The sequence below is a fragment of the Oncorhynchus masou genome, unplaced genomic scaffold (genome assembly GCF_036934945.1).
Source record: "Oncorhynchus masou masou isolate Uvic2021 unplaced genomic scaffold, UVic_Omas_1.1 unplaced_scaffold_8539, whole genome shotgun sequence".
Taxonomy (NCBI): domain Eukaryota; kingdom Metazoa; phylum Chordata; class Actinopteri; order Salmoniformes; family Salmonidae; genus Oncorhynchus; species Oncorhynchus masou.
This window is the reverse complement of record NW_027014997.1, coordinates 1-12,357: the sequence shown is the minus strand read 5'-3', so window position 1 is coordinate 12,357 and position 12,357 is coordinate 1. Positions and strand designations below refer to the sequence as shown.

The 12,357-nt window shown below is 40.6% G+C and overlaps 1 long non-coding RNA gene across 1 annotated transcript; it reads right to left on the bottom strand.

Annotated features, from left to right (window-relative positions):
* Window positions 1–41: 41 nt before the first annotated feature.
* Window positions 42–8,603, bottom strand: LOC135537834 (uncharacterized). The gene is made up of 3 exons (XR_010455284.1): window positions 8,345–8,603; window positions 4,235–4,495; window positions 42–369 (listed from the first exon to the last, which is right to left on the bottom strand). It is a non-coding gene; the product is annotated as an uncharacterized LOC135537834 (long non-coding RNA).
* Window positions 8,604–12,357: the final 3,754 nt, after the last annotated feature.

The following is a 12,357-nucleotide window of genomic DNA, read 5'->3' as shown; positions in this document are numbered from 1 at the left end:
ACTTTCAAATCATCACGTTCTTGGATCCAAACAAGTAACGTATAAATGAATACAAATAGTGTCTGTGGAATTGAAACAATCCAACACTAAAGTATCTGAGTTACTTACTTGTATACTTAGAAACCGTCTTGCTCTGTCCTACAGTTGTGTTATCTCCAGCCACTGCAGTGACTGTGAAGAGGTACTGCACTCCAGCAGTGAGAGCAGTAACATTAAAAGAGGTTTCTGGGGTATTCTGACTGCCATTGGTATTGCCATCAGTCCATTCTACTCTGTAGAAGGATCTGTTTCCGAATGGTTCAGTCCAGCTCAGAGACACAGATGCTGTTGTGATTTCAGTGGACATGAGGTTTCTGATGATTGCGGGCTCTGTGTGTGCAAGAAAGGGGGTTTTGAGGAACAAAGACAATAGAGTATATTTAAATATTGACATTGACTGACTTGTGTAATCCAGCACACATTGTGAGAGAGTTTGTGTAAATCTCAACCAAACAAATGTCACTCAACACTAGTCTTTGATAAAAATGCCATCAAATAAACAAGAACTTCTGAACAAAGATATGAAGCAAAACCTGCAGTGTTTCCCCTATATTAATTTAGCAAATTGTTGCCGCACTCCAAAAAATATGATACAATAAAATATATACAGTGAGCTCCAAAAGTATTGGGACAGTGACATATTTTCGTTTTGTTTTGGCTCTGTACTCCAGCACTTTGAATGAGGTAAATTTGCAGGCCGTCAAATTTAATTTGAGGATATTTTCATCCATATCAGATGATCCGTTTAGAAATGACAGCACTTTTTGTACATAGTCCCCCCCCACCCTCATTTTAGTGGACCAAAATGTGTATTAAAGGAGTAAAATGCTAAATATTTGGTCCCATATTCAGAGCACACAATGGCTGGAACAAGGTTGTTACTTTAAACATTTGTTGGATGCATTTACTATTTGTTTTGGTTGTGTTCAGATTATTTTGTGCCTAATAGAAATGAATGATAATCAATGTATTACGTCATTTTGGAGTCACTTTTATTGTAACTAAGAATAGAATATAAACTACATGACCAAAAGTAAGTGGACACCTGCTCGTCAAACATCTAATTCCAAAATCATGGGCATTAATATGGAGTTGACCCCCCTTTGCTGCTATATCAGCCTCTACTCTTCTGAGAAGACTTTCCACTAGATCTTGGAACATTGCTGTGGGCACTTTCTTCCAGTCAGCGACAAGAGCATTAGTGAGGTCGAGCACTGATGTTGGGCGATGAGGCCTGTCTCGCAGTTCGCGTTCCAATTCATCCCAAAGGTGTTCGATGGGGTTGAGGTCAGGGATCTGTGCAGGCCAGTCAAATACTTCTACACCGATCTTGAAAAACCATTTCTGTATGGACCTCGCTTTGTGCACAAGGGCTTCGTAATGCTGAAACAGGAAGGGCCTTCCCCAAACTGTTGCAATGAAGTTGACAGCACAGAACCGTCTATAATGTCATTGTATACTGTAGTGTTAAGATTTCCCTTCACTGGAACTAAGGGGCCTAGCCGAACAATGAAAACAGCCCCAGACCATTATTCCTCCTCCACCAAACTTTAGAGTTGGCACTATGCATTGGGGCAGGTAGCGTTCTCCTGGCATCCTCCAAAACCATATTTGTCTGTCGGAATGCCAGATGCTGAAGCGTGATTCATCACTCCAGAGAACATGTTTCCACTCCTCCAGAGTCCAAAGGCGGCGAGCTTTACTCCACTTCAGCAGACGCTTGGCATTGTGCATGGTTATCTTAGGCTATCTTGTGTGCCCTACTACTTGGCGGCTGAGCCGTTGTTGCTCTTAGGCGTTTCCACTTTACAATAACAGCACCTAAAATTGACCCGGGGCAGGTCTCTCAGGAAGGCATTTGACTAACTGATAAGTTGGAAAGGTGGCATCCTATGACGATGGCACGTTGGAAGTCACTGAGCTCTTCAGCAAGGCCTTTCTACTGCCAATGTTGGTCTATGGCTGTGTGCTCGATTTTATATACAGCTGAAGTTGGACGCTTACATACACCTTAGCCAAATACATTTCAACTCAGTTTTTCACAATTCCTGACATTTAATCCTAGTAAAAATGCCCTGTCTTAAGTCAGTTAGGACCACCACTAAATTTTAAGAATGTGAAATGTCAGAATAATAGTAGAGAGAATTATTTATTTCAGCTTTTATTTCTTTCATCACATTCACAGTGGGTCAGACGTTTACATACACTCAATTAGTATTTGGTAGCATTGCCGTTAAATTGTTTAACTTGGGTCAAACATTTTGGGTAGCCTTCCACATGCTTCCCACAGTAAGTTGGGTGGATATTGGCCCCTTCCTCCTGACAGAGCTGGTGTAACTGAGTCAGGTTTGCAGGCCTCCTTGCTCACACATGCTTTTTCAGTTCTGCACACACATTTTCAATGGGATTGAGGTCAGGGCTTTGTGATGGCCCTCCAAAATCTTGACTTGTTGTCCTTAAGCCATTTTGCCACAACTTTGGAAGTGTGCTTTGGGTCATTGTCCATTTAGAAGACCCATTTGCGACCAAGCTTTAACTTCCTGACTGATGTCTTGAGATGTTGATTCAATATATCCACATCATTTTCCTACCTCGTGATGCCATCTATTTTGTGAAGTGCACCAGTCCCTCCTGCAGCAAACTACTCCCACATCATGATGCTGCCACCCCCGTGCTTCACGGTTGGGATGTTCTTTGGCTTGCAAGCCTCCCCCGTTTTCCTCCAAACATAACAATGGTCATTATGGCCAAACAGTTCTATTTTTGTTTCATCAGACCAGAGGACATTTCTCCAAAAAGTAAGATATTTGTCCCCATGTGCAGTTGCAAACTGTAGTCTGGCTTTTTTATGGCGGTTTTTGAGCAGTGGCTTCTTCCTTGCTGTCAATATAGGACTCGTTTTACTGTGGATATAAATACTTTTGTACCCGTTTCCTCCAGCATCTTCACAAGGTCCTTTGCTGTTGTTCTGAGATTGATTTACACTTTTCGCACCAAAGTACTTCATCTCTAGGAAACAGAACGCGTCTCCTTCCTGAGTGGTATGACGGCTGCGTGGTCCCATGGTGTTTATACTTGCGTAGTATTGTTTGTAGAGATGAACATGGTACCTTCAGGTGTTTGGAAATTGCTCCCAAGGATGAACCAGACTTGTGGAGGTCCACAAATTGTTTTCTGGCGTCTTGGCTGATTTCTTTTGATTTTACCATGATGTCAAACAAAAAGACACTGAGTTTGAAGGTAGGCCTTGAAATTCATCCACAGGTACACCTCCAATTGACTCAAAATATGTCAATTAGGCTATTAGAAGCTTCTAAAGCCATGTCATCATTTTCTGGAATTTTTCCAAACTGTTTAAAGGCACAGTCAACTTAGTGTATGTTAACTTCTGACCCACTGGAATTGTGATACAGTGAGTTATAAGCGAAATAATCTGTCTGTAAACAATTGTTGGAAAAATTACTTGTGTCATGCACAAGGTAGATTTCGTAACCGACTTGCCAAAAGTATAGTTTGTTAACAAGACATTTTTGGAGTGGTTGAAAAACAAGTTTTAATGACTCCAATCTAAGTGTATGTAAACTTCCGACTTCAACTGTACCTGTCAGCAACAGGTGTGGCTGAAATAGCCAAATCCATTTTTTGAAGGGTTGTCCACATACTTTTGTATATATAGCGTATTTCTTAACACCTCTACATTAATGTGGATGCTACCATGATTATGGAAAATCCTGAATGAATCATGAATAATGATGAGTGAGAATGTTACAGATGCATAAATACAGTATCATACCCCCATGACATGCTAACATCTCACCATTACAGTAACAGGGGAGGTAAGCATTTTTGTAGGGGGGGGGGGGTATGATATGTTGTGCTTCTCAGTTCCTCACCCATAATTATTCACATTTCATTCAGGACAATCTGTAATCATGATAGCATCCACATTAATGTAGAAGTGTTTAGAAACATATTCTATTCTTATGTATAATAAAAGTGACTACAAGATGACATAATACATTATTTACCATTAATTTCTTTTGGGCAAAAATCATCTGAAATGTCTCATTGCAGGAAGACATGGCAAACTTTCAAATCATCACGTTCTTGGATCCAAACAAGTAACGTATAAATGAATACAAATAGTGTCTGTGGAATTGAAACAATCCAACACTAAAGTATCTGAGTTACTTACTTGTATACTTAGAAACCGTCTTGCTCTGTCCTACAGTTGTGTTATCTCCAGCCACTGCAGTGACTGTGAAGAGGTACTGCACTCCAGCAGTGAGAGCAGTAACATTAAAAGAGGTTTCTGGGGTATTCTGACTGCCATTGGTATTGCCATCAGTCCATTCTACTCTGTAGAAGGATCTGTTTCCGAATGGTTCAGTCCAGCTCAGAGACACAGATGCTGTTGTGATTTCAGTGGACATGAGGTTTCTGATGATTGCGGGCTCTGTGTGTGCAAGAAAGGGGTTTGAGGAACAAAAGACAATAGAGTGTCTTCAAATATTGACATTGACTGACTTGTGTAATCCAGCACACATTGTGAGAGAGTTTGTGTAAATCTCAACCAAACAAATGTCACTCAACACTAGTCTTTGATAAAAATACCATCAAATAAACAAGAACTTCTGAACAAAGATATGAAGCAAAACCTGCAGTGTTTCCCCTATATTAATTTAGCAAATTGTTGCCGCACTCAAAAAATATGATACAATAAAATATATACAGTGAGCTCCAAAGTATTGGGACAGTGACATATTTTCGTTTTGTTTTGGCTCTGTACTCCAGCACTTTGAATGAGGTAAATTTGCAGGCCGTCAAATTTAATTTGAGGATATTTTCATCCATATCAGATGATCCGTTTAGAAATGACAGCACTTTTTGTACATAGTCCCCACCCACCCTCATTTTAGTGGACCAAAATGTGTATTAAAGGAGTAAAATGCTAAATATTTGGTCCCATATTCAGAGCACACAATGGCTGGAACAAGGTTGTGACTTTAAACATTTGTTGGATGCATTTACTATTTGTTTTGGTTGTGTTTCAGATTATTTTGTGCCTAATAGAAATGAATGATAATCAATGTATTACGTCATTTTGGAGTCACTTTTATTGTAACTAAGAATAGAATATACACTACATGACCAAAAGTAAGTGGACACCTGCTCGTCAAACATCTAATTCCAAAATCATGGGCATTAATATGGAGTTGACCCCCTTTGCTGCTATATCAGCCTCTACTCTTCTGAGAAGACTTTCCACTAGATCTTGGAACATTGCTGTGGGCACTTTCTTCCAGTCAGCGACAAGAGCATTAGTGAGGTCGAGCACTGATGTTGGGCGATGAGGCCTGTCTCGCAGTTCGCGTTCCAATTCATCCCAAAGGTGTTCGATGGGGTTGAGGTCAGGGATCTGTGCAGGCCAGTCAAATACTTCTACACCGATCTTGAAAAACCATTTCTGTATGGACCTCGCTTTGTGCACAAGGGCTTCACATGCTGAAACAGGAAGGGCCTTCCCCAAACTGTTGCAATGAAGTTGACAGCACAGAACCGTCTATAATGTCATTGTATACTGTAGTGTTAAGATTTCCCTTCACTGGAACTAAGGGGCCTAGCCCGAACAATGAAAAACAGCCCCAGACCATTATTCCTCCTCCACCAAACTTTAGAGTTGGCACTATGCATTGGGGCAGGTAGCGTTCTCCTGGCATCCTCCAAAACCATATTTGTCTGTCGGACTGCCAGATGCTGAAGCGTGATTCATCACTCCAGAGAACATGTTTCCACTCCTCCAGAGTCCAATGGCGGCGAGCTTTACTCCACTTCAGCAGACGCTTGGCATTGTGCATGGTTATCTTAGGCTATCTTGTGTGCCCTACTACTTGGCGGCTGAGCCGTTGTTGCTCTTAGGCGTTTCCACTTTACAATAACAGCACCTAAAATTGACCCGGGGCAGGTCTCTCAGGGAAGGCATTTGACTAACTGATAAGTTGGAAAGGTGGCATCCTATGACGATGGCACGTTGGAAGTCACTGAGCTCTTCAGCAAGGCCTTTCTACTGCCAATGTTGGTCTATGGCTGTGTGCTCGATTTTATATACAGCTGAAGTTGGACGCTTACATACACCTTAGCCAAATACATTTCAACTCAGTTTTTCACAATTCCTGACATTTAATCCTAGTAAAAATGCCCTGTCTTAAGTCAGTTAGGACCACCACTAAATTTTAAGAATGTGAAATGTCAGAATAATAGTAGAGAGAATTATTTATTTCAGCTTTTATTTCTTTCATCACATTCACAGTGGGTCAGACGTTTACATACACTTAATTAGTATTTGGTAGCATTGCCTTTAAATTGTTTAACTTGGGTCAAACATTTTGGGTAGCCTTCCACATGCTTCCCACAGTAAGTTGGGTGGATATTGGCCCCTTCCTCCTGACAGAGCTGGTGTAACTGAGTCAGGTTTGCAGGCCTCCTTGCTCACACATGCTTTTTCAGTTCTGCCCACACATTTTCAATGGGATTGAGGTCAGGGCTTTGTGATGGCCACTCCAAAACCTTGACTTTGTTGTCCTTAAGCCATTTTGCCACAACTTTGGAAGTGTGCTTGGGGTCATTGTCCATTTAGAAGACCCATTTGCGACCAAGCTTTAACTTCCTGACTGATGTCTTGAGATGTTGATTCAATATATCCACATCATTTTCCTACCTCATGATGCCATCTATTTTGTGAAGTGCACCAGTCCCTCCTGCAACAAACTACTCCCACATCATGATGCTGCCACCCCGTGCTTCACGGTTGGGATGTTCTTTGGCTTGCAAGCCTCCCCCGTTTTCCTCCAAACATAACAATGGTCATTATGGCCAAACAGTTCTATTTTGTTTCATCAGACCAGAGGACATTTCTCCAAAAAGTAAGATATTTGTCCCCATGTGCAGTTGCAAACTGTAGTCTGGCTTTTTATGGCGGTTTTTGAGCAGTGGCTTCTTCCTTGCTGTCAATATAGGACTCGTTTTACTGTGGATATAAATACTTTTGTACCCGTTTCCTCCAGCATCTTCACAAGGTCCTTTGCTGTTGTTCTGAGATTGATTTACACTTTTCGCACCAAGTACTTCATCTCTAGGAAACAGAACGCGTCTCCTTCCTGAGTGGTATGACGGCTGCGTGGTCCCATGGTGTTTATACTTGCGTAGTATTGTTTGTAGAGATGAACATGGTACCTTCAGGTGTTTGGAAATTGCTCCCAAGGATGAACCAGACTTGTGGAGGTCCACAAATTGTTTTCTGGCGTTTTGGCTGATTTCTTTTGATTTTTCCATGATGTCAAACAAAAAGACACTGAGTTTGAAGGTAGGCCTTGAAATTCATCCACAGGTACACCTCCAATTGACTCAAAATATGTCAATTAGGCTATTAGAAGCTTCTAAAGCCATGTCATCATTTTCTGGAATTTTCCAAACTGTTTAAAGGCACAGTCAACTTAGTGTATGTTAACTTCTGACCCACTGGAATTGTGATACAGTGAGTTATAAGTTTAAATAATCTGTCTGTAAACAATTGTTGGAAAAATTACTTGTGTCATGCACAAGGTAGATTTCGGTAACCGACTTGCCAAAAGTATAGTTTGTTAACAAGACATTTTTGGAGTGGTTGAAAAACAAGTTTTAATGACTCCAATCTAAGTGTATGTAAACTTCCGACTTCAACTGTACCTGTCAGCAACAGGTGTGGCTGAAATAGCCAAATCCATTTTTTGAAGGGTTGTCCACATACTTTTGTATATATAAGCGCATTTAACACTCTACATTAATGGGATGCTACATGATTATGGAAAATCCTGAATGAATCATGAATAATGATGAGTGAGAATGTTACAGATGCATAAATACAGTATCATACCCCCATGACATGCTAACATCTCACCATTACAGTAACAGGAGGTAAGCATTTTTGTAGGGGGGTATGATATGTTGTGCTTCTCAGTTCCTCACCCATAATTATTCACATTTCATTCAGGACTATCTGTAATCATGATAGCATCCACATTAATGTAGAAGTGTTTAGAAACATATTCTATTCTTATGTATAATAAAAGTGACTACAAGATGACATAATACATTATTTACCATTAATTTCTTTTGGGCAAAAATCATCTGAAATGTCTCATTGCAGGAAGACATGGCAAACTTTCAAATCATCACGTTCTGGATCCAAACAAGTAACGTATAAATGAATACAAATAGTGTCTGTGGAATTGAAACAATCCAACACTAAAGTATCTGAGTTACTTACTTGTATACTTAGAAACCGTCTTGCTCTGTCCTACAGTTGTGTTATCTCCAGCCACTGCAGTGACTGTGAAGAGGTACTGCACTCCAGCAGTGAGAGCAGTAACATTAAAAGAGGTTTCTGGGGTATTCTGACTGCCATTGGTATTGCCATCAGTCCATTCTACTCTGTAGAAGGATCTGTTTCCGAATGGTTCAGTCCAGCTCAGAGACACAGATGCTGTTGTGATTTCAGTGGACATGAGGTTTCTGATGATTGCGGGCTCTGTGTGTGCAAGAAAGGGGTTTGAGGAACAAAAGACAATAGAGTGTCTTCAAATATTGACATTGACTGACTTGTGTAATCCAGCACACATTGTGAGAGAGTTTGTGTAAATCTCAACCAAACAAATGTCACTCAACACTAGTCTTTGATAAAAATACCATCAAATAAACAAGAACTTCTGAACAAAGATATGAAGCAAAACCTGCAGTGTTTCCCAAATATTAATTTAGCAAATTGTTGCCTCACTCCAAAAAATATGATACAATAAAATATATACAGTGAGCTCCAAAAGTATTGGGACAGTGACATATTTTCGTTTTGTTTTGGCTCTGTACTCCAGCACTTTGAATGAGGTAAATTTGCAGGCCGTCAAATTTAATTTGAGGATATTTTCATCCATATCAGATGATCCGTTTAGAAATGACAGCACTTTTTGTACATAGTCCCCCCACCCTCATTTTAGTGGACCAAAATGTGCATTAAAGGAGTAAAATGCTAAATATTTGGTCCCATATTCAGAGCACACAATGGCTGGAACAAGGTTGTGACTTTAAACATTTGTTGGATGCATTTACTATTTGTTTTGGTTGTGTTTCAGATTATTTTGTGCCTAATAGAAATGAATGATAATCAATGTATTACGTCATTTTGGAGTCACTTTTATTGTAACTAAGAATAGAATATATACACTACATGACCAAAAGTAAGTGGACACCTGCTCGTCAAACATCTAATTCCAAAATCATGGGCATTAATATGGAGTTGACCCCCCTTTGCTGCTATATCAGCCTCTACTCTTCTGAGAAGACTTTCCACTAGATCTTGGAACATTGCTGTGGGCATCTTTCTTCCAGTCAGCGACAAGAGCATTAGTGAGGTCGAGCACTGATGTTGGGCGATGAGGCCTGTCTCGCAGTTCGCGCTCAATTCATCCTAAAGGTGTTCGATGAGGTTGAGGTCAGGGATCTTTGCAGGCCAGTCAAATACTTCTACACCGATCTTGAAAACCATTTCTGTATGGACCTCGCTTGTGCACAAGGGCTTCGTAATGCTGAAACAGGGAAGGGCCTTCCCCAAACTGTTGCAATGAAGTTGACAGCACAGAACCGTCTATAATGTCATTGTATACTGTAGTGTTAAGATTTCCCTTCACTGGAACTAAGGGGCCTAGCCCGAACAATGAAAAACAGCCCCAGACCATTATTCCTCCTCCACCAAACTTTGGGAGTTGGCACTATGCATTGGGGCAGGTAGCGTTCTCCTGGCATCCTCCAAAACCATATTTGTCTGTCGGAATGCCAGATGCTGAAGCGTGATTCATCACTCCAGAGAACATGTTTCCACTCCTCCAGAGTCCAAAGGCGGCGAGCTTTACTCCACTTCAGTGCAGACGCTGGGCATTGTGCATGGTTATCTTAGGCTATCTTGTGTGCCCTACTACTTGGCGGCTGAGCCGTTGTTGCTCTTAGGCGTTTCCACTTTACAATAACAGCACCTAAAATTGACCCGGGCAGGTCTCTCAGGGAAGGCATTTGACTAACTGATAAGTTGGAAAGGTGGCATCCTATGACGATGGCACGTTGGAAGTCACTGAGCTCTTCACAGCAAGGCCTTTCTACTACCAATGTTGGTCTATGGCTGTGTGCTCGATTTTATATACAGCTGAAGTTGGACGCTTACACATACACCTTAAATACATTTCAACTCAGTTTCACAATTCCTGACATTTAATCCTATTAAAAATGCCCTGTCTTAAGTCAGTTAGGACCACCACTAAATTTTAAGAATGTGAAATGTCAGAATAATAGTAGAGAGAATTATTTATTTCAGCTTTTATTTCTTTCATCACATTCACAGTGGGTCAGACGTTTACATACACTCAATTAGTATTTGGTAGCATTGCCTTTAAATTGTTTAACTTGGGTCAAACATTTTGGGTAGCCTTCCACATGCTTCCCACAGTAAGTTGGGTGGATATTGGCCCCTTCCTCCTGACAGAGCTGGTGTAACTGAGTCAGGTTTGCAGGCCTCCTTGCTCACACATGCTTTTTCAGTTCTGCCCACACATTTTCAATGGGATTGAGGTCAGGGCTTTGTGATGGCCCTCCAAAATCTTGACTTTGTTGTCCTTAAGCCATTTTGCCACAACTTTGGAAGTGTGCTTTGGGTCATTGTCCATTTAGAAGACCCATTTGCGACCAAGCTTTAACTTCCTGACTGATGTCTTGAGATGTTGATTCAATATATCCACATCATTTTCCTACCTCATGATGCCATCTATTTTGTGAAGTGCACCAGTCCCTCCTGCAGCAAACTACTCCCACATCATGATGCTGCCACCCCCGTGCTTCACGGTTGGGATGTTCTTTGGCTTGCAAGCCTCCCCGTTTTCCTCCAAACATAACAATGGTCATTATGGCCAAACAGTTCTATTTTTGTTTCATCAGACCAGAGGACATTTCTCCAAAAAGTAAGATATTTGTCCCCATGTGCAGTTGCAAACTGTAGTCTAGCTTTTTTATGGCGGTTTTTGAGCAGTGGCTTCTTCCTTGCTGTCAATATAGGACTCGTTTTACTGTGGATATAAATACTTTTGTACCCGTTTCCTCCAGCATCTTCACAAGGTCCTTTGCTGTTGTTCTGAGATTGATTTACACTTTTCGCACCAAAGTACTTCATCTCTAGGAAACAGAACGCGTCTCCTTCCTGAGTGGTATGACGGCTGCGTGGTCCCATGGTGTTTATACTTGCGTAGTATTGTTTGTAGAGATGAACATGGTACCTTCAGGTGTTTGGAAATTGCTCCCAAGGATGAACCAGACTTGTGGAGGTCCACAAATTGTTTTCTGGCGTTTTGGCTGATTTCTTTTGATTTTACCATGATGTCAAACAAAAGACACTGAGTTTGAAGGTAGGCCTTGAAATTCATCCACAGGTACACCTCCAATTGACTCAAAATATGTCAATTAGGCTATTAGAAGCTTCTAAAGCCATGTCATCATTTTCTGGAATTTTCCAAACTGTTTAAAGGCACAGTCAACTTAGTGTATGTTAACTTCTGACCCACTGGAATTGTGATACAGTGAGTTATAAGCGAAATAATCTGTCTGTAAACAATTGTTGGAAAAATTACTTGTGTCATGCACAAGGTAGATTTCGTAACCGACTTGCCAAAAGTATAGTTTGTTAACAAGACATTTTTGGAGTGGTTGAAAAACAAGTTTTAATGACTCCAATCTAAGTGTATGTAAACTTCCGACTTCAACTGTACCTGTCAGCAACAGGTGTGGCTGAAATAGCCAAATCCATTTTTTGAAGGGTTGTCCACATACTTTTGTATATATAGCGTATTTCTTAACACCTCTACATTAATGTGGATGCTACCATGATTATGGAAAATCCTGAATGAATCATGAATAATGATGAGTGAGAATGTTACAGATGCATAAATACAGTATCATACCCCCATGACATGCTAACATCTCACCATTACAGTAACAGGGGAGGTAAGCATTTTTGTAGAGGGGGGTATGATATGTTGTGCTTCTCAGTTCCTCACCCATAATTATTCACATTTCATTCAGGACTATCTGTAATCATGATAGCATCCACATTAATGTAGAAGTGTTTAGAAACATATTCTATTCTTATGTATAATAAAAGTGACTACAAGATGACATAATACATTATTTACCATTAATTTCTTTTGGGCAAAAATCATCTGAAATGTCTCATTGCAGGAAGACATGGCA